The sequence below is a fragment of the Corvus brachyrhynchos genome, unplaced genomic scaffold (genome assembly GCF_000691975.1).
Source record: "Corvus brachyrhynchos isolate BGI_N302 unplaced genomic scaffold, ASM69197v1 scaffold187, whole genome shotgun sequence".
NCBI lineage: Eukaryota > Metazoa > Chordata > Aves > Passeriformes > Corvidae > Corvus > Corvus brachyrhynchos.
This window is the reverse complement of record NW_008239050.1, coordinates 1,071,907-1,091,729: the sequence shown is the minus strand read 5'-3', so window position 1 is coordinate 1,091,729 and position 19,823 is coordinate 1,071,907. Positions and strand designations below refer to the sequence as shown.

General features: G+C 41.6%; 1 long non-coding RNA gene across 1 annotated transcript; it reads right to left on the bottom strand.

Annotated features, from left to right (window-relative positions):
* Nucleotides 1–941: 941 nt before the first annotated feature.
* LOC108447857 lies at nt 942–11,619 on the bottom strand. Its single transcript, XR_001863560.1, has 3 exons — nt 11,610–11,619; nt 6,355–6,366; nt 942–1,078 (listed from the first exon to the last, which is right to left on the bottom strand). It is a non-coding gene; the product is annotated as an uncharacterized LOC108447857 (long non-coding RNA).
* Between the last annotated feature and the right edge of the window lie 8,204 nt (nt 11,620–19,823).

The following is a 19,823-nucleotide window of genomic DNA, read 5'->3' as shown; positions in this document are numbered from 1 at the left end:
TTTTTTTATTTCCCTCTCCTAGAGGTGACCAGCTGCTCTGCGCCAAGTCCCTTGCAGTGATGTATCGTAGTCTGTTGCTGTAAACATCCCCGACTGGAAGCTGTACCAGCGCCAGCTTTCAGTCAGATGTTTGCTGCACCTGGCTATGCTTGGACAACAGCAGAAGGAGAAGCTGTCATGAATACATATGTGCATTTATATTTATCAAACAGTGTTTCTACAGAAAGAGATTAATTGCCTTCCCATGAATTAACCTGGCTGGTAGGTGCAATTTCCTGAAATCTAGTCTGAAATGGAGATCCAAAGCTGGTGCATGGGTCACTCAAAGCTGAGCTCTTTGCTGCTTTGTGGTATTATCCTACAGGGTTAGGCTTCCCTGGAATGACAAGTGGTGGTGAACTTCTACAATTGCACATGAACCCTTCATTGCTTTATCAATTGTCTGTTTTAGCAGCTTCTGTTACTTAGGGCTCTGAGGACAAATTACTATCAATGCTGTCAAATACTTAGCAGGTACCTTACCTGCTGTGCTTTGCTTTTTGTTGTTTTTTCTGGAATTCTGTAGTCCAAGTGTCCTTGTTAGTAGGTTATGCTCTTAATTGTTTGTAAGCTGGACATAACCCAAGACCAAAATAAAGGTTAAAAACATATGGCCCAGTGTGTATTTTTGCTGTATTTTTGCATAGGATATACCCTTGTGTAGTGGTTTGGTCCAAAATACTCATTACTGTTTACCTTCTGTGAGATAAGAATTAGGAGAAAAGCAAAGCAGGCACAAAACTTGAAAGAATATAAAGAAGTTTATTAATAGACCTAAAAGAAGGGAAAGAAAAAATAAAATCATACCACACCTTCAGAACACTTCTCCTCCCCCCACCTTTCCCCCTCTCCCACTGTAAAAAAGACAACCCTTGAGATGTTCAGTCTGTTTACCACTTCCATAATAACCTTGTTCAGTTTATTTAGGGAGAGGAGTCTCTCTTGCTCATCTCCACAAGAAATTCTCTCATGGCTTCAAGTATCACAAGGAGACAGCTGCCCATGTTGATTCTCTGCTCACATCATAGAGGCCCTCCTCCTTCCCTGGGAGCAAAGGGTCCTCCTCATCTTCATCTCTAGGACTATCTCTGGGAGCATCTCTAGGAACTGAGGTCTTCTCCTTCCAATTTGGAGCAAGAGTCCTCATTGCTTCCATCTCTCCCTATTCAAGCTTCTCATCAAATTACAGCTGCTTCAGCATTTGCTTATTCCAGCACAGGTGCTGTTGCTCACAAGTACAAGTTGAACGCTCCACCCCCCATGCTTTCATGAAATTACAACGGGTACTCTGATATATCATAGTCCATCACCACCCATAGCTTTACAACAGATTTTCAGCTTTAAGCATTTCTTCTTTCTCCTCCCTCAGGATTTCAGCTCTTCTTTCTTTACTTAATGTCTGCAGCACTTACAGCACTAAAAGGGTTAATCTCAGTCGGGCCTTGCAGCTGGAATTTTGTTTATTGGTCACATGATCTTTGCCGGACAGCGGGGCAGCTTCAGCTGAATCTTCGGCCGCATCTTCGGCCGCACTGGAGAGGGGGAGCCGGGCCGCGCCGTCTGCACGTAACAGAGCTGGGGGGGCGCAGGTGGAACAGGGCCCATTGGCCCCAGGATGGCTGTAGCCCGACCCAGGCCCAGCCCAAGCAGGTCCCGGCAGGCCCTGCTGGGCCCTGTATGGGCCCAGCCCAGTTACCTGTCCCCCGGCCAGAAGCAAGAGAGGAAGAGCTTCCCAGGGTCTGTCCATTCTTAAATGTGGACCACAGAGGTGGTCAGAATTCTAAGTGGCTTAAAAAATTGTCAATATTCAAACTATCCAGTTGATAGGTTCTGTTAGGTCACAGAGGAAGCTGTAAGCACCTCTTTGCAGGAAAATCCAGAGCTTGTCTGGTGTGTTTGGTTTGTGGTGCCTCCACCATGGCCCTGCAAGGGTTTGCTTTTCATGGAAATAACAGCTTTTGAAAGTATTCCTTCAGAAGCAAGTCTACACTGATTTAGTTCCTGGACAACTTAAAACAGTCTTGTCATCAGGAACAGCATCTGCAGAAAAGCTTCTGCACTTTCCACTTTTCTCCAGTGGGATCTGCACGTGTGGTTGCCTGGATCTTCTCTGGGATTTCTTTCCTTCTTCGTTTCACTTTAGTCTTCTATTTTTAAAGGGATGGCCTCTGTGAGTAACTGCTGTTAATACAAAAAATATTCTTGCAATAATGTAGCTCTCCATTCTTTCACCTCCCAAAATGGTGGTTTTTTTTTTTTTTATTCCCTAACACTTAAAGACTTTGTTTAATTGAAGTGGTAGTATACCAAACCTAGGTATTTATTTGTTCAGCTTCACTATAGTGGTTCTACAAAAGATGATTATGTCCAAAAATAAGATACTTTTAAAAGGGAAATATTTTCTCCTTAACTTACCAGAATTGAAACTAGGAGGATTTCTTAGTCTTGGGAAAGCTGAACTAATAAGCATTGGAAAGCTGATGATTTTGAAGCTGTCTGGGAATGATCAAAAGTGAACCAAGGACAGCCATTGTTCTGTGATGGTCCTATTGCTCTAACCACTTTGTTTCTTACCCTGTGTTCTGTCCGGTGACGTAGGAACATGTGTGGTGATAGAAGGTTGTGAACTTATTTATTGATCTAATTCATTGCTAGCACCTCTACAAAGATTTTTAAAGCAACTTGCACACCTAATATAACCTCAGTTAAAATTGCTTTTTAAAAAATAACTCTATTTGGTTTGAAAAATCATGTTGGTATATTTGTAAAAAAAGACTTTGATGCAGAAACTACAGAGCTTGATTTTTAAAAAAAAATGCTGGTAGTTGTTTTCCAAGCTTTCTTTGCTGTAAATATTTAGCATTTCCTAGTTCTAGATAGTATTTGGGCTTAAAAGAAAGGAAATGTTTCTCGTTAACGAACTTCTTTGTTCAAAGTAAGTGTCTTACAATTAATCTAGTGGACATATTGATTAGTGTTGTCTTAGCCATTCCACATGCCAGATCAGTGCTGCTGCTTTTTTTTTTTTTTTTTTAATAAGCTTAGTTCACGTGCAGTTTGTCTGTCCAGTCTTGTGGAATTGTACTTGTGCCTACCTTTATATTGTACTGGTATCTAATTCATGTACTCCAACACAGCTGTCACATGTCAGCATACGAAAATAATTTGAAGTGGCTTGAAACTGCAAGAAATAAATAGGTTTAAAGATCCACACTGTATTTTTGCTTGAGTTTTTTTTTCAAGTGTTTGAAATGCAGGGATCTGCTTTTTCTATTCATGAAATACAAAGTCCTGAACATATTAACATGTCTCAAATGTGGCTCTTGTTTGCAGCTGAAGAAGGTGGGCGTCTTAGTGTTGTCCAAATGCGTATTTATGCCGTGATCCCAGGTGAGCTTGCGGTACTGGGAGATTTGGGAAGGGATGATGGGGATTTGACATGGTGTCTGTGCAGTTCTGCTGGTGCTGGGGATGAGGAGTTGAAGCAACTGTTGCAGAATGTAGCAGGACAGGCTCACAAACACAGCAGTGAAGTTTGGGAACAGAAGCAGATTTGACACGTCAGCCTGGTGGCCAGCAAGCAAATGACCTCGTCTTGTTCACGTGAAGCTAGCGACCAGTGCTTGTGTGACGTGGATCAGTTCCTGGTGTTTTGCAGCAGAGGAAAATACCTGAATGAAAACCAGTCTGGGGATCCAGAGTGACACAGTGGCCGCATAGCCATTGCTTTTGGGTGGCTGTCATAAGCTATATGTGCAGGTGCAAGGTACAGCTCTTTGGTGATGGAAGCTTGTGATTAATACAAAGGTTGCCCCTTCCTGAGCCAGTGGAGTGTCTGTGAAGTCCAGTGTTTGGGGGCTGCCTGTGGTGTTCCTCTGAGTTGCTTTTGAGCATTACCTCAAAGTCCTCAGTGCCTTTGGACTGGCCTGGTGAAGCGCTGTCTTCCCTTGCTCGGAACTCGGCAGCTGCGTTCAGCACAAATGCCTGAGCTCATGTTTTCCTTCATACAAAGAACAACTGTTAAAACATTTGGAGGGCTTCCCCCCGCCTCCTCTATGCATGAAATAATCTGCATCTGTGATTTCTTTTACCCAGTAAAGCTGCAAACACCTGTTCAGGGAAGAGCTTGGAGAAGGCTGAGGCTCAGTGTCTTGACTGATTGGGTTCATCGAAGTTTTCTTTCCCTGCACTGCTGAGGTCCTGTTTGTTCAAGACTGGACATCAAATTAAACTAACCTGTAAAATACAAGATAAGATGCTGAAGAGTGTTCTGCTCTTTTGCTATTATAATGACTTGTATTTCTGAGTAGCTGAAAGTGGAGGAGAAAATAAGAATGAAAACAGTTGAAATAGTAGAAGTGCCTTGTAAAAGTTCTGGAGGAGAAACTGGAATTATTTTAAGAACATAAAAATAAGATGTACAAATGTCACAACAAATGTTGTAAAATTTAGCACACTAAGGAAACTTGAAATATAAACAAAGGGTTGTTTTTGCATAGAATTTGAGATGGACATTTTTGAGGACTCCAAGTCTCTACCTCCTCTTTAATCTCCCATATATATTTTAGACTTGAGTTTCAGTTTTAAAAATTTTGAGATTTCTAGAAGGTGCCTGTACTGAGCATCAAGGGCCTTGGCAGCTACATGCAATAGAATGCTTATCTTATACAGGCTGTGAGAAACTTCTTATTTTTGCTTTTGGATCTCTACAGCATCAGGGACTGTACACGGGTATCATTGTATTCTCAGATTCAGAAGAGTAAATGTTAAAATACATATTTTGACTTTGTAATGTTAGTCAAGGTTAATGAGAGTCACGTGTACTTTATGAATTGTGTAAATACACTGAAGTATGTGCAGATTTATTTTTAGATATCTTGAAAGGCACTGCTGTATTTATATAGTTAAGCTAATTTTTAGTTCCTGTAAACATCCTACACTCAGCTATAACAAGTGCTGATGCTGAGGCGTGGTTGTTAACTTCAGCTGACTTGGAAAGGCAGCTTTCCTCAATGACCAAGTGATACAGTGGCAAGCAGGGAATACTATTTTTCAGTAGTATTTAAAATAACATTGTAAGCACTAATTTCTGTGGAAGCAGTATGTATTTCTAGAAATCTCTTAATACTCAAATTATGATTCTGGCTGTATAAAGGCATACATGTTTATTGCGAAGCAGGGTTTAACTGATGGGATCTATATCTTTCTAATTGCAAATAAACTGTGACAATATATCTTTGCTTGAAAAGCAACTTCTGATACCCTGATGACAGAGAAATAATCTAAAACCTTATATTGAATGTTCAGGTCTCAGTTGCAGTAGTGATTTATTGCTTCTTATCTACTTGATCATTGTCAAAGGAGGAATAGATTTACAGGGTACTGTAAAAACAATTCCCAAACCAAGAGATCATTAAAGTAGTAAAACTACTAAGATTTAACCATTTCTATTGCCCTTTGTATCTTACAAAATGAGAAATATCTTTGACAGGGGAAATTTGCATAGGAGAAAAAAGAAGACAAGCATCTCTTGCTTTCCTAGTAGCTCCTCTTCTATCACGTGTTATCTCTCGGAATCACATTCCCACTGATGATGGATGTGTTGTTAAATGAAGTATGGCTTCAGGATTTGGACAGTATTAAGTACCAAGAAATTTAAAAACTTACATATTTTTTATTTGAACAGAAGAATGGGGGACATGGAATTCATCTTTGTGAAGCATAACCTGGCTTCTTGAGGATCACTTTTACAATCTGATATCCTTGTTAATATTTGAAAGGCTTAGACTCTAAGATGTAACATTTTTTACTTATAAGGCCAAATACATTATAAAAATAATCAAGAGGGTTTGTCCTCATTTAAATTCACAGACACGAGCCCCTTTTTGCTATAGTTAAGCTTTTTGTTGTGGTTTACTTTTGCTTACAGACGGAGGTGGTCTTTTTAATATGTAAGTCCTTATGGGCAGTTTCTATGCAATATATGGCACTAGAGGCTATTGCATGGAAGAGACCACATCAAATTCTGTATTTGAAGATCATCTCTGTGTGTGTGTGTGAACACTGCACTGCAACCATGTGTTTGCTGTGTGTGCACTTCTGCATGTACAAAACTATTTTAGATTTTTATTCAGTGCATCTGTTTAACTGGTACAAAACACATTTCTCCAGTTGGGATGAACTAGGGAAGTATGAGGGATGTGAATTCTCCTCAGGAGAGATATGTAATTAAAAACATTGAAAGCTTATCTCCAGAAAGAATCTGCATGTCTGTCTGTTCTATTCCATTTCCCAGAATCAGATGCCTCATGGCACCCCTGACTCTGCCTGAGAGAACTTCTCTCAAGTTCTGCTGTCTTTGCTTCACCCATCCTGCTGTGGGCTGCCACGCTCAGGGAATGCCAGGTTTTGACAGCTGTGCTGAAGCACGAGGAAAGTGCCAAGACAGAAGGATTTCCCTGTGAGGCTGTAACATTTTGCAGCTTTGCTGTCACTTGTTGTGTGGTAGTGAATGCTGACACACACTTTTGACCCATCCCACTGTGATTTCTGCCCTTGCTCACGGGAAGGAACACACAGTGTAACAAACGCAGCTCTCTTGTGTCACGGGGAGAGCAGTGACATGCTCTCGCTGTCCTTCCACAGGCTGGATCCATGCCCTCACGGGGTGTATTGTATGCACCACAAGCTGATTGAGCCATGCAATTGTGCAGTGACATAAAAAAAAAAAAAAAAAAATTGATGGCAAGAAGGAATCCTCAAATCAACATTTACTGTCAACCAAAAAATCTAAGATTCATCTTTCTAGCCAGTGCCTCTGTGTGGAGCTGATTTTGTTGGTAGCATGGACAGTGAGTAAACAATCTGAGCAGATCAGGTGTGGAGGTATACTTGGTGTTTCAGCAGTTTGTTTTTTTTAAATGCATTTGAAATCTAGAATTCATATTGCAGAAACTCAGGAGTGATCAAACTAGAGACTTGCTGTTGTTTTATTACAGAAAGAACAGTTCTGACCACTTTTGATGCAGCTCTTGAAAACTCACTAGGAGTGGAATGTAAAAATAGTAAACCAGTGAGCCTATTGAAGCTTTAATTAATGTATTTGAATAGTTGGGGTTTGCAAGAGTTTGAGTTCTTTGTGGTTCCAGGTTTGGGGGTTTTGTTTAGCTACTCCTTGGTTAAATAGGCAGGAGAAGAGGTTATAATGATACTCTGTCAAACGATTTCAAATAGTTTGGCTCCTCTTAAGGGAGAAAACACATTCACTGAAGAGTGTCAGGACCACTGTTTGGAGGGGGTTGTGGGTAGGGGTTGTTTGATTTTGGTTTTTTTAGGTGAGGATTTGGTAGGAGAATGAGTATTGTGCTTGTGTGCACCCTTCCATGGGCTTGGCTGCACTTGTGAGTGTTGTGAAAGTGCTGACTTGTTTTCCTTTCTGTGAAAATCTTCATTTGAGAGTCAGACAGACCAATTTTGGTACTGTTCTTCCTTGTTGAGGTAATCTTTGGCATTCTGGTTTGGGTTAAACTAAAACTAAACTTCTAGAATATGTCTTTGAGGATTCCAAGTATAAAATAACTCTGCAGAACTTGAAAATCTATTTTAAATAGTGTAGTTCACTTTTTTCTTCCATTCTTTTGGTGCTTTTTAGATAAACAGTGATAATCCCATGGCGCCAGTGATGGCCTAAAACAAAATGGGATAAGTATCTTGGGGAAAGATAGTGTGAATGATTTATAAGATTGTCTGGAAGTTTTTTATAGCTATGACATCAATGGTAAATCACTTAACATTAGTCAAAAATTAAATTTCTCTAGAAAAACACAGAGGCATCATTAATGTGGATTTTTTTCACAGCAATTTTGAAAATACACATTTACTCATGTTTGATTCTTCCTGGGTTTGTCTTCTGCTAAAAAAACAAGTATTTCAATAGATGGTCACTGATACTTGGTTTACTTGTCTGTTGTGTTCACTGAGACTGTTCCAAAATTCAGCTCACTTCCTTTTAACCAGCTATGCCAGTTCTGACCAGCTTAATTCACATTTTATAGAGGTCCTGTGTCTGGCGAGAGTACAAAGTTAAAACTGCTTAAAACTTGAGCTTAAAACATGATTTTATAGTTGGTGAGTATTCGTAGTGAGGATCTTACCTCTGGCATTTGGGTTTCCTCTGTAAAGGAACAGCAGATCCCTCACTTGTCCACCACTGCAGGCAAGGAGAGCCTGATCCATGGAACAGTACATGGGCCCTGGAAGCGGAACGAAGGAAATGCAGTTTATGTAAGTCAGAATTGTTTGTGGTCTGATAACATCGCTGTCTCAGCAGGGAAATAATTTCCTGTAAACAATATGGCTTTATCTCAAAAACCTGCTTTTTTAATAAAGTGAAAAATTATTTTTCCAAGCTTCACACAAGTCGTATCTTTGTCTGACAGGAAAAAGGGAGGCAGGGATGAAAGATGCTTTGTGAACTGAGCTCTGTTTACTTAAGGCTATGGAAAACATGCTGAAAACATATACATTAGGTGCATAGCTTAATGCATTTTTTTAATAAACACATTTCCCCACATATTATTGAATTAGTTGAATTGACTAACTACTATCTAGGGGAAAATGTGATCTGTTAACAATCTTTTTTTGGAGATGTTTAGATGTTACTCTAAGGAATTTATGAGATAGAAAATCTCTTAACCTGGATTCCAGTCCAATGTTGACAGTCCACAGAAGCTTTTTAACTGCGTGTGATATCCCACTACACACAAAGTCTTGTTCATCCTATGAGCTGTCTGCCATAGTTACTGTAGGCTGCTTCCTGCCTGTAATGGAGACATAACACACCCAGGATTTCCATTGTCACAGCTACTCTGGTTCTCCAGGCAGAGGCATTTCTTGGATGCATCCCACGCCAAGGGGTTGACACTGGTCTGGCTCTGTCAGCTGTAGACACAAACTTTGTACCTTCAGAGAAGTGTTAATGAAATCTGTCTTCTGCTACTAAACAAAGAAATACCCCTGACCCCTTCCTGCTTAAATCAGTCTTAGAAAAAAGTTGGTGTTACGGGATAGAGGCAGGAAAGCAAGAAGTAAACTGGATCTTATCAGAAGATGGAGTCTTTGAGGGGCAAAGGAGAGGGAAGATAATTTAGTAGAATTCTCAGAGGCACTAGCGTGTATGTTGGTTCTTTCTGTTCTGCAGGAATTTGAACAGTGATGTTACATCTCCCACTAGTAAATATATTTATGTTTAGCTCAGGCTTCCACACATTAGAAAACTTAGGGAAAACTAAGTTAAGAAGTTGTGAGGAATCTCTTCTATCTATGCTATGATGCTTCTTGGTCAACTAAATTCATAGGTGTTTTGTAGGTTTTTGAAGCACAAATTTCCCATATTTGTATATTTTTTGTTCCTTTCTGAACTTTTTTGAGTTTTTGCTATATAGAGATTTTCCTATTTTTAATCAGTGAATTCAGGAAATGGAAACTTTAGCCATTTCACATGCTTAGTAGCAAAAAATAAATATTTAAATAATCTTGGATGGTGTTTCACAATAAGAGTAAAGGTTTTGATGCAGTTTTTCATAATTTTTTTTTTAATACTAGAAAAACCAATTGCATGTTGAACAATCAGAAATAATTTCCATACAGATGCTCATCTTAAAACTGTTTTTTCTATTTATTTAGACTGCTTAAAGTGCAGATTTAAGGTACTGTACCATAAAACTGGTGTGTGTATGTGTGTATGTATATTTAAGAAAAGTCAAGATCTAATGAAGATTTTCATAGGGCAATACTGATAAGAATGTTTGCTTATTAATGCTTTAACTGATGAGGCAGTAGTTAATATTGTGGGATGCACAATGAAGGCTGCAGTTCTTTCCATCAAAAACATCCTTTTTGGTGTAGATACCATTTTAATTAAACATCCATGTGTGCTGCTGTGTGACAGTGACCCTGTGGAGGTTTGTAATGTGCCAGGCTCTGACCTTTCACTGGCAGCTCCTGTTCTGGAGCTCTTGCAGACAAGGCCTGCATGCTTGGGAGCCACAAGGGATGTGAAGGTTCTGCTGGTCCTTGGCTGAATGTCCTCCAGTGTGTCCAGGTGGGATATTGGGAAATCCTACAGTACCAAACTTCCATGAATTTTTGTTTGAGCTGCAGCATTTCTGCTAGAAAAATAGGTGAGGTCATACTAAGGTCACACTAAACTAATGACTTCCAAGGGCTTGATCTCAGTGACAGCTCACATCTGTTAATTATATTTGGTGATTGTGTTTATGGCAGAGTAGTAGATGTAAGAGCATGTAATCTATCTGAAGTTGTTGTGACTGAAGGCCAGATTCTGACTCCATTAAATTCCATAACATCTGACTGACTCCACTGATGTCTAAGGTGGTTTTTTTCTGGCTTTCATGAATATGAATGAGATTATAATCAGGCTTCAGTTATGGTTCAGAATATATCAGGAGATAATAAATATGTGCAAATGTAAACAGTCCTAAAGCACATTAAGTATCCACAATACATACCTGGGTTTATTCATAAATGAGTTTTGCAAAATTGACAGCTGAGCCATGACAGGGATGAGTAATTTCTTAGCAGAGCTTCCCTGTATGAGCATAAAAGCAGAACTCATGTAGTTTTATTGGATGTTTAAGTAGTGGTGTCTGTGTTACAAAAATAACCAAACCCAAACCCTTGTCATGGTGTACTAATGAAAGGAGACTGAGCAGATGGTTTTTAGGGACTGCACGGCACGTGTTATGCAACTGTGCTGTTCTTTCAGAGAAAGAGAAGTGAGGCAGAAAGAAGTCTAGCTAAACCTTTAATGCTTAAATTTTCACTCGTTAAAAGAACACAGAAAATGAATGACAAAAGCTCCACAAATAGAATATTCAAGTGTGCAAGCTACAAAACTTACTTGCTTTTGCTCTCCAATCTGAGCAATTATCTCAATAGAGCACCAGAGTTACAAATTAGGCACACTCAACATGTTTTTATCAAGGAGGAAGAGAAAAGGAATAATAAATTGTTCTTGGATGAGGAAAAACCTTGTAGCATGGCCAAGAGAGCAATGCTAGACAGAGCACAGAGTTGCTTGGGTTTGAGATACTGCCCAATGAAACCTGAAGATGCGAGCTTACACTGGAGGAGTAATAAAAAAAGAAAATCAAACAGCTTATTCCAATTAAGGAGTAAAACTGGAGCCTCTGTCAGCCCTAGTAAATGAGGTTTAGAGAAGTGAAGTCATGTTCTCACACAGACTGCCTGTAGACTGTACAATTCAGTGGTGTTGTCATCACATTTCAGTGGCTGGAGTATTCAAAAGATGAACAGTATTAGTGATTTTTAGGAAAACTGTAAAGCTGTAAATTTTCCTTGAAACATTTTGTGGTGTAATCTCTATACTACTTTCAAAATTCCTCTGTAAGAGACACGGGTTGGTTAAAATACCCACAAACACTGTGCAGTGCACGTGTTTTCCTCTGTGTAAGGAGCAAAGAACGAATAGGTGGTGATCAGACTTTCTGTCAGTCAAGCAATATTACTCTGAAAAAGGACTTATTTACAGCTTTTCCCTGTTAATGGATTTTCGTTTATCATCACTTTATTATGTCAAAGAGGGCAGTGTCGGGCTGTGATAATTGTGGAAGTTGCAATGTAGGATGGAAAGACTAATGAGCAAATCAATGGTATCAACACTACACAGATTAGATCCCTTAGCTTTTTTTTCATAAGTAGGTATGTGCTCCTTTAGAGTCTTTTTTATATGGTCACAGTGGTCTCATCAATCTCCTTCTGTAGTCACTGGGGAATTCTAGATGCTTCTGAGGCCCTCTGGAAGCTATAGGCAGACAGGCCTAGATCATGGAATCACAGAATGTTTCGGGTTAGAAGGGACATTAAAGGTCATATAGTTCCAAGCCCACTGCCATGTATGGGGACACCTTCCACTAGACTAGGTTGCTCAAGGGCTTATCCAGCCTGGCTTTGAACACTGCCAGGGTTGGGGCATCCACATCATCTCTAGGCAACCCAGTCTAGAGTCTCACCACCCTCACAGTAAAGACCTTCTTAATATCCAGCCTAAATTTCCCCTCTTTCAGTTTGTACCCATTACTCTCTGTCCTATCACTACAGTTCCTGATGAAGAGTCCCTCTCTGGCTTCCCTGTAGCCCCTTCAGATACTGGAAGGTTGCTGTGAGTTCTCCCTGGAACCTGCTCAAGGCTGAACAACCCCAACTTTCTCAGCCTGTCTTCATGGGGGAGGAACTCCAGTCCTCTTACCAACTTTATGACCTCCTCTGGACTTGTTCCATGGTTCCATGTCCTTTTTATGTTGGGGACACCAGAACTGGATGCATTTGGGATCTCACAAGAGCAGAGTAGAGGGGGAGCATCACCTCCCTAAGGCTGCTGCCCTTGGTGCTTTTGCTGCAGCCCAGGACTTATTTGGCTTTCTGGGCTGCAAGAGCTCACTGCCAGCTCATGGTGAATTTTCCATCACCCATCACCCCCAACTCCTTCTCCCAGGGCTGGTCTCAATCACTTCTCCACCCAATCTGTTGGTGTGTCTGGGATCACCATGACCCAGGTGCAGGACCTTGCACTTTGCTCTGTCAAACTTCATGAGGTCTGACCGGCCCCACCTCTCCAGCCTGTCCAGGTCCCTCTGGATCCATCCCTTCCCTCCAGTCTGTGACTGCACCACACAGCTTGGTGTGGTCAGTGAATTTGCTGAGGGTGCCTCAATCCCACCGTCCATGTCACTGACAAAGCTGTTGAACAGCATCAGCCCCAGTACTGACCCCTGCGGGACTCCACTCATCACTGGTTTCCATGTGGACAATTCGCTGTTGGCCACAACTCTTCATGTGCACCATCCAGCCAGTTCTTCATCCATCCGTCCATCCATCCATCCATCCATCCATCCATCCATCCATCCATCCATCCATGTCTCTCCAATTTGGAGACAAGGATGTTGTGTGGGACTGTCTCACATGCTTTCTGTAAGTCCAGGTAGATGATGTCAGTAGGTAATGGTGGTGGTTCTCATTTTCCTGGGAGGGAGCTTAAGGTATTAAGTATTTAATAACATGATAATCTTGCAGAAACTTGATGAAGATTGAGAATTGTACAGCAATCTGCTGAAGTCAAACATATGATGCAATGTCTAATCAAATTAACATCATACAAATCATGGAGGAACTATCAGATTTGTACAGTTTGGGCATATCATGGTTGTCAAATTTCTACTGTAGATTTTATAAATCAAACCCAGCATGATCGGTGCTGTTTTTCCTCTCTGTTCCACTATCCTATAAATAGCTCCCTGTTCCATGAGAGCAGTGGCAACTTTCCTAGCAGGAATACGATAACAAAGATGTCTATCTTCTACACCTCTCTTTGTGCCTTTTTCAGTACCACTTAGTGGTGTGGAGAATATGCTGTTTGTACTATGAATTTACCTTTTCTATTAGGTGTGTATATACATTTCTTCTTGCTCTGAATTACAGTAAAGGTGAAGTGAATGAAATCAGGGTGCTGTTTGGATATTGTGCTGCACTTTTCATACATAATCATAAATATAAATAATCTTCTATTTTGACAGTGCTACATTTTGCAAAGCTTCAGGCAAAGTTTGCTTTCTCACATGCATTTCTATCTCAGTCCAGCTGCACAGTGTTAGTTTTGTACTAGACTGAAGAAACAGCACATAATATCATTTCTTAACTTTCATTTCTCTAATATAATTTCTTGTCTTATAGGTCCCTGTGTAAGAAAACAATCCCCAATCCAAAACTACTTAAAAAAACAAGGAGAACCACCATTTAAACCTGCACAGTGTTCCAGCTGTGCTGCTGTCTCCAGCTAGCCTGACATCACCTACCAAAGGAAAAACATGCTGTACAGTTGTAATAGGATTAAACAGTATAAACCTGCAAGCAGAAATGTGATTAATACAGGGTATTTCTGACTCCTGCAGTGACTATATTGCTACACTGAGAAAACCAGAATCTGTTTATTAGAAGCATTTTCAGTATGTATATATTTTTCTGAAGTTATTTATAATTGTTGCCTTTCTCTCAGGCCTGCAGGAGATAAATTTTAAATTAACTGTGCAGTGTAATCAGTATCAGTAGACTATACAATCCTGAGATGTCAAGAATTATGATAAGCCTCATACTAAGCTCTGGAGAGATTTGTAACTGTGTAGTTTGCATTTGTAGTTTGCCCCATTTTTATTAGCATTTTCATTATGAAGTTGTTACTGGAAGCATAAAGTTAATGTTCTGTAACAAGAAAATAGCAATTATGCAGTCCTAAACAAGAACTCAACATTAAACATAGCAGATAAAAATAACAAGCAGATACAGTTACTGCAGACAGATAATGTGGAAAAAAAGTAATGTAGCATTTACAGTAAAGCAATGGCAACTTTTCTTCCTTAAGCATAAAGCTGGTTGCCAAACAACCCCCTATAATTTCTGAGCATTCATCTTTGCATTTTCAAGTAGAACTTTCAAAAGTGCAGACCATAAGCTCAAATTGTTTTCCCTTTGAAATCAATGAGAAAATAAAAATGTTACAAAAATATATGTGCTAATTAACTTTAAAAAATTCTCTTAAACGTTTGTATCTTTTGAGAATGCTCTCTTCTGTGTCCTCCCCCAGAATGTATTTTAAATGGATACTGGTGAGTACCTCCACAGCTGTAAATATGGCTCAAGTTTTTCTTAGTGGAAAAACAGTTTACAAAACCCAGGAAGAACTGTTTAATTACTTTACAAAGTTCAGTCTTTGCTCTCACTAAACAATGGTCCCTTTTCTTTTAAAAATAATGCAACACATCCATGGGGCCGGATGGGATCCACCCCAGGGTAGTGACGGAATGGAGGAAGAGCTCACCCTGCCACTCTCCATCATTTATCAGCAGTCCTGGCTGACTGGGGAGGTCCCAGTTGACCGGAGGTTCGCAAATGCAACACCCACCTACACAAAGGGCTGGAAGGAGGATGTGGGGAATGACAACCTGACCATGGTGCCAGGGGAAGTCGTGCTGCAAATCATCGTGAGTGTCGCCAGATACAGAACAACCAGGGGATCAGTCCCAGCCAGCACAGGGTCATGAAAGGCAGGTTCTGCTTGACCAGCCTGACCTCCTTCTATTATCAGGTGACAATGTAGTGGGTGAGGGAAGGCTGTGGATGTTTCTACCTGGACTTCACCAAAGCCTTTGACACCTTTTCCCACAGCATTCTCCTGGAGAAACTCGCTTCCTATGGCTTGGGCAGGTGCACTCTTTGCTGGGTTAAAAACTGGCTGAATGGCCAAGCCCAGAGAGTGGTGGTGAATGGTGACACATCCAGATGGTGGCTGGTCACTAGCGGCATTTCCCAGGGCTCAGTACTCTGTCCAGCCCTGATTAAGATCTTTATCGATGACCTGGATGAGGGGATTGAATGTACTCTCGTTAAATTTGCAGATGACACCAAACTGAGAGGGAGTGTTGGTCTGCTGGAGGGTAGGAAGGTTCTGGACAGGCTGGATTGGCAGACGCAGACCAGTTGTATGAGGTTCAGTAAGGCTAAGTGCTGGGTCCTGCTGCTGGATCCCAGCAACCCCCTGCAGTGCTCCAGGCTAGGGGCAGAGGCGCTGGAAAGCTCCCAGCAGGAGCTCTGGGGATGCTGGCTGACAGCAGCTGACCATGAGCCAGCATGTGCCCAGGTGGGCAAGGAGGCTGGTGGCCTCCTGGCCTTCTGTGTCAGCAATAGTGTGGTCAGCAGGACCAGGGCACTGACTGTCCCCCTGTACCTGGCACTGGTGAGGACACACCCCAAGTGCTGTGTTCAGTTCTGGGTCTCTCACTACAATAAAGAGATTGAGGTGCTGAAGTGTGTCCAGAGAAGAACAGTGGAGCTGGGAAGGGTCTGGAGCACAAGTTTGATGAGGAGCAGCTGAGGGAGCCAGGGATGTTCAGCCTGGAGAAAAGGAGGCTCAGGGGGCACTTAATTGCTCTGTACAACTACCTGAAAGGAGGCTGTATCCAGATGGGAATTGGCCTCTTCTCCCAAGTAACAAGCCACAGGAGGTAATGGCCTCAAGTTGTACCAGGCAAAGTTTAGGTTAGGTATTATTGGATATTCACAAGAAAGGGTTGTTAGGCATTGGAACAAGCTGCCCAGGGAATTGTTTGCAAGCAAGTACAGGAAACTGAAATGCAGTAGAGTGTTTGTGTACTGTGTAATTAATAAAAGACCCAGACAGATGTTTTGGGTTTTTTCCATTCTACAGCAAGTGCGCACAAAGTTGAGGATTTTTCATTTTACACTGTTTCTTACAATATTTAACTTGTTGTATCTATGAGTTCTGCTCTCCTGCTAGAATGCTTTACGCACTCTACTTCATAAAATGCTAAAGGATTTTTGTCTTAAAATATTGGTAATAAAAATCAGGTTGGAAATTCAAGCACTGGAAGGTCATTAAGCATCTAAATCAAGGTTGTCAGCATACGTCTGTTTTTATCCTCTGTTGGTATTTTTTGTTGCAGATCCTTAGGTCACAATCACATAATTTACTGTTTTCTCTCACAGGACAACTGCTTCATTTAGCCAATTATTGTGTCTTCCCTCAACAGAGCTTTGTCTCATTTTGTTTTGGGTGCTTATGGGACATTTATTGATTTGCTATTTCAACAGAAATTACTTTATTTTCTCAAAATGCTCACGGGGGAAAAAAGGGAAAGTGAAGCACTGAAGGTTAGGGTAAAGTTTCCCTAACTGGGTATTTTCAATGTAAGTCATCCAGGATAAGGGGGTTTAAAAGTAATTATCACATTTAAGCACCTATGCTAAAATTTTCAACTATAGAAATACATAAAGCTTTTCAAAGCACATTGCAAATGCCATTGTGAAGAAGCAGAAAAGGAGAAAGACAAAATTAATGAACACTGTTTTTGTATCATAAATGAACTCTGTGAGAGCAATCTGTTCCTAATTTCCCTTCATAAAACCTCATGTTTACTTCTCAACATTTTCCAGCTTCTGTAACAAATGAGGCAGAGTCTTGTGTTACAGACGAGCCCCTGTGCTGTGTAGCCCTCATTCATATCTAGGTCAGGTACGTCAGCAACGCTGAATGAGTCAGAGATTCTGAACAAATGCAGTGTATGACTGTGGGATGTAAAATATTCCCAGAAATAGCTTATGCAGAACCAAATGGAAATGAAAGCTGTATAGAGCAGTACTAATTCTAATTTTTGATTGATTTTACCACCTTAATTCTGTGGGGCTGTTATGGAACAGCCAAGCAAGCTGCACTCTCATTTCACACTTGGGAATACACATCTTCAGTGAAGTGCTTTTCCTATTTGTGAATAAAGCCAAACCATGTAACTGGGAAAAGGAGAAGTCAGCATCTGGTATGCCCTCAGTAAGGCCATCCACACTCTGTTCATGGATTCCAGCTCCATACGCAGGCTGAAGCCCTGTGCAATACTGAACTTGCTCTATATTTGAACTTGGCATTCTCTAGCAATTGGTAGAGATTTTATTATTATTATTATTATTATACTACAAGAGTTGATTCAGGAGAAGTCAACTCATACCAGCCAGGCATGGAGGCTATGAGAAGGAGCTACTCAGTGGGCTGAAGAGAGGGAACTGGGAGCTGTATTTGATAAACACTTGTGTGTGCAGGAGCTTATCTGCAAGTGGCTAGAGAGACGTCAGGGGTGAGAGAGAAAGTGCTGAAAGCATCTGGAAAGAGCACTTCAGAAAAACAGGAAAGATTTTCCTGTGAATGAAAACTGGGACTGGGACCTGAAAAACAACAAAAGAGGTCAGACAAGTGAATGTGCAGGAGGGAGAGGGAAAGCATGGGTAGTGTGAGCCTTGAATTTTGTCAATAAGGAAACTGACAGAATGAGATGAACAGATGGGGATCAGGTTCTCCCTTTAGACAGGAACTGTTCATAGAATCACAGAATATCCTGAGTTGGAAGGGACCATCAAGGATCATTGAAGTCGAGGTCCTGCATGGAACAGCCCAAGGAATCACTGCTGTGTTGAGAGGGCCTCACACCTGATGCTGCTTATCCCAGTACCTGGATCTGTGTTGTGTGTGGTGCAGCTGAACTCTGCTGGTGATGAGTTATGTGGCTTCTGATATGATGGCACTTGGAAGAACTTGAGGGCATTTTTGTTTAAGCTGTGAAACTGTTTATTCAGAGCTGCAAAAACTTTGCTTCATGAGGCTCTGTGACCTGACCAGGCACCCCAACAGTGATAGCTTTCCTCTTTCTTCTCTGACATCCAACAGACAGACCTCCCAAACATTTTGACTGGGACAGGCAGCACAGCTCAGAGATTCTAACTCTGATTTGCTGTCTTAGGTAAAGAACAAGCCTTCATTAATGTAGCCTTTTAAACAGGCTTGTGGTTGTGCAAAGCAGAACCGTATGCAATATCTGTATGTAAAAAGTAAACCATGTGGCATGCTGATGCTCAGCCAGTGGTTCTATGTGAAGACAAGTGTTTTTCTTGGCAGGAGAATCCACCCCACTTGCTGTAGTGAGGCTCAGTGACTCAAGGACCAGAGAATGTTCTTTCAATGCCAAGGTAAGGATGAATATTATTCATGTCCAAAAAAGAGCACAGTCCCTTCCTTTCATGGGCAGTGTGTGCCTGAGCATAAGTGTGCTTTCATCTTTATTGCTCCTAGAAGTATGAAACATTCTCGAGAAGATATGTGCAGTGGGTAGGAAGAGGGGCAGAAAGGGGCACAAGGAGTCTAGAAAGTGAAGAGGGCAGGTCAAGGCTGCAGGCTAAAACAGGTTCCCAATGTTGTTTCTCGTGAGGTCAGAACACCCACTGATGACTCTGCTAAAATATTGCTCTGTTATTTGCATCTGGTCAGAGGAGGCAAATTTTGCAGAGGAGCAACGACAGCCTCTGGAGAGATCTGGTCTTTCCCTTCTGCCTTCTGGTTGGATCTCTGACACAAATTTTAAAGAACATGTTTTTGTAAGAGTTGTCTCATGCAAGTCATTCTGAGTAAGAGACGCACTGATGGGGTGAACACTGGTAAAGTAAAGCTGCCCCGTCTGCCTGCTGGGGGCTAACACCCAGCCAGCCCCTGCCATGCTGCACCTGTATGGAGCAAAGCTCAGTGTACGGCTAGAAGTGTGACACCAGCGAGGAGAGGCGACTTTTACACACAAACGACCCTGCTTCTTCACACTTGCCTTTTCATGCCCATAAACACCAAGGGTGTTTGTTCATATAGTCCTGCCTGAGTTACCTGTGGTGACACAGAGGACAAGGGACACATGCCCTGGGTCCCCATGATCACAGCTCTTACCTCAGAAGGTAGGTTTAAATTAAGAAGAAATCCCTTACTGTGAGGATGGCAAGACTCTGCAGATTCTTGAGTCAATCAGACTCAATATTGCCCAGGGAAGCTGTGGATGTCCCACTCTCGGAAGTGTTCAAGGCCAGGCTGGATGTGGCTTGGAACAACCTGGTTTAGTGGAAGGTCTCCCTGCCCATAGCAGAAGGGTTGGAACGACATGGTCTTCAAGGTCCCTACAAAGCCAGTACATTCTATGACTACCTGGTACGTGCTAAAGTACCAGGCTCATAAAAACACATTTTACCCACAGGTGGTGAATTAAAACGCCTTTAGCATGCCGGGGCTGGGTCAGCCTGAGCTGAGCAGCCCCGGCCTCCCGGGGTCCTGGGGCGGGCGGCGGGTGCTCAGGAGGGTACGGGGAGATGACGGC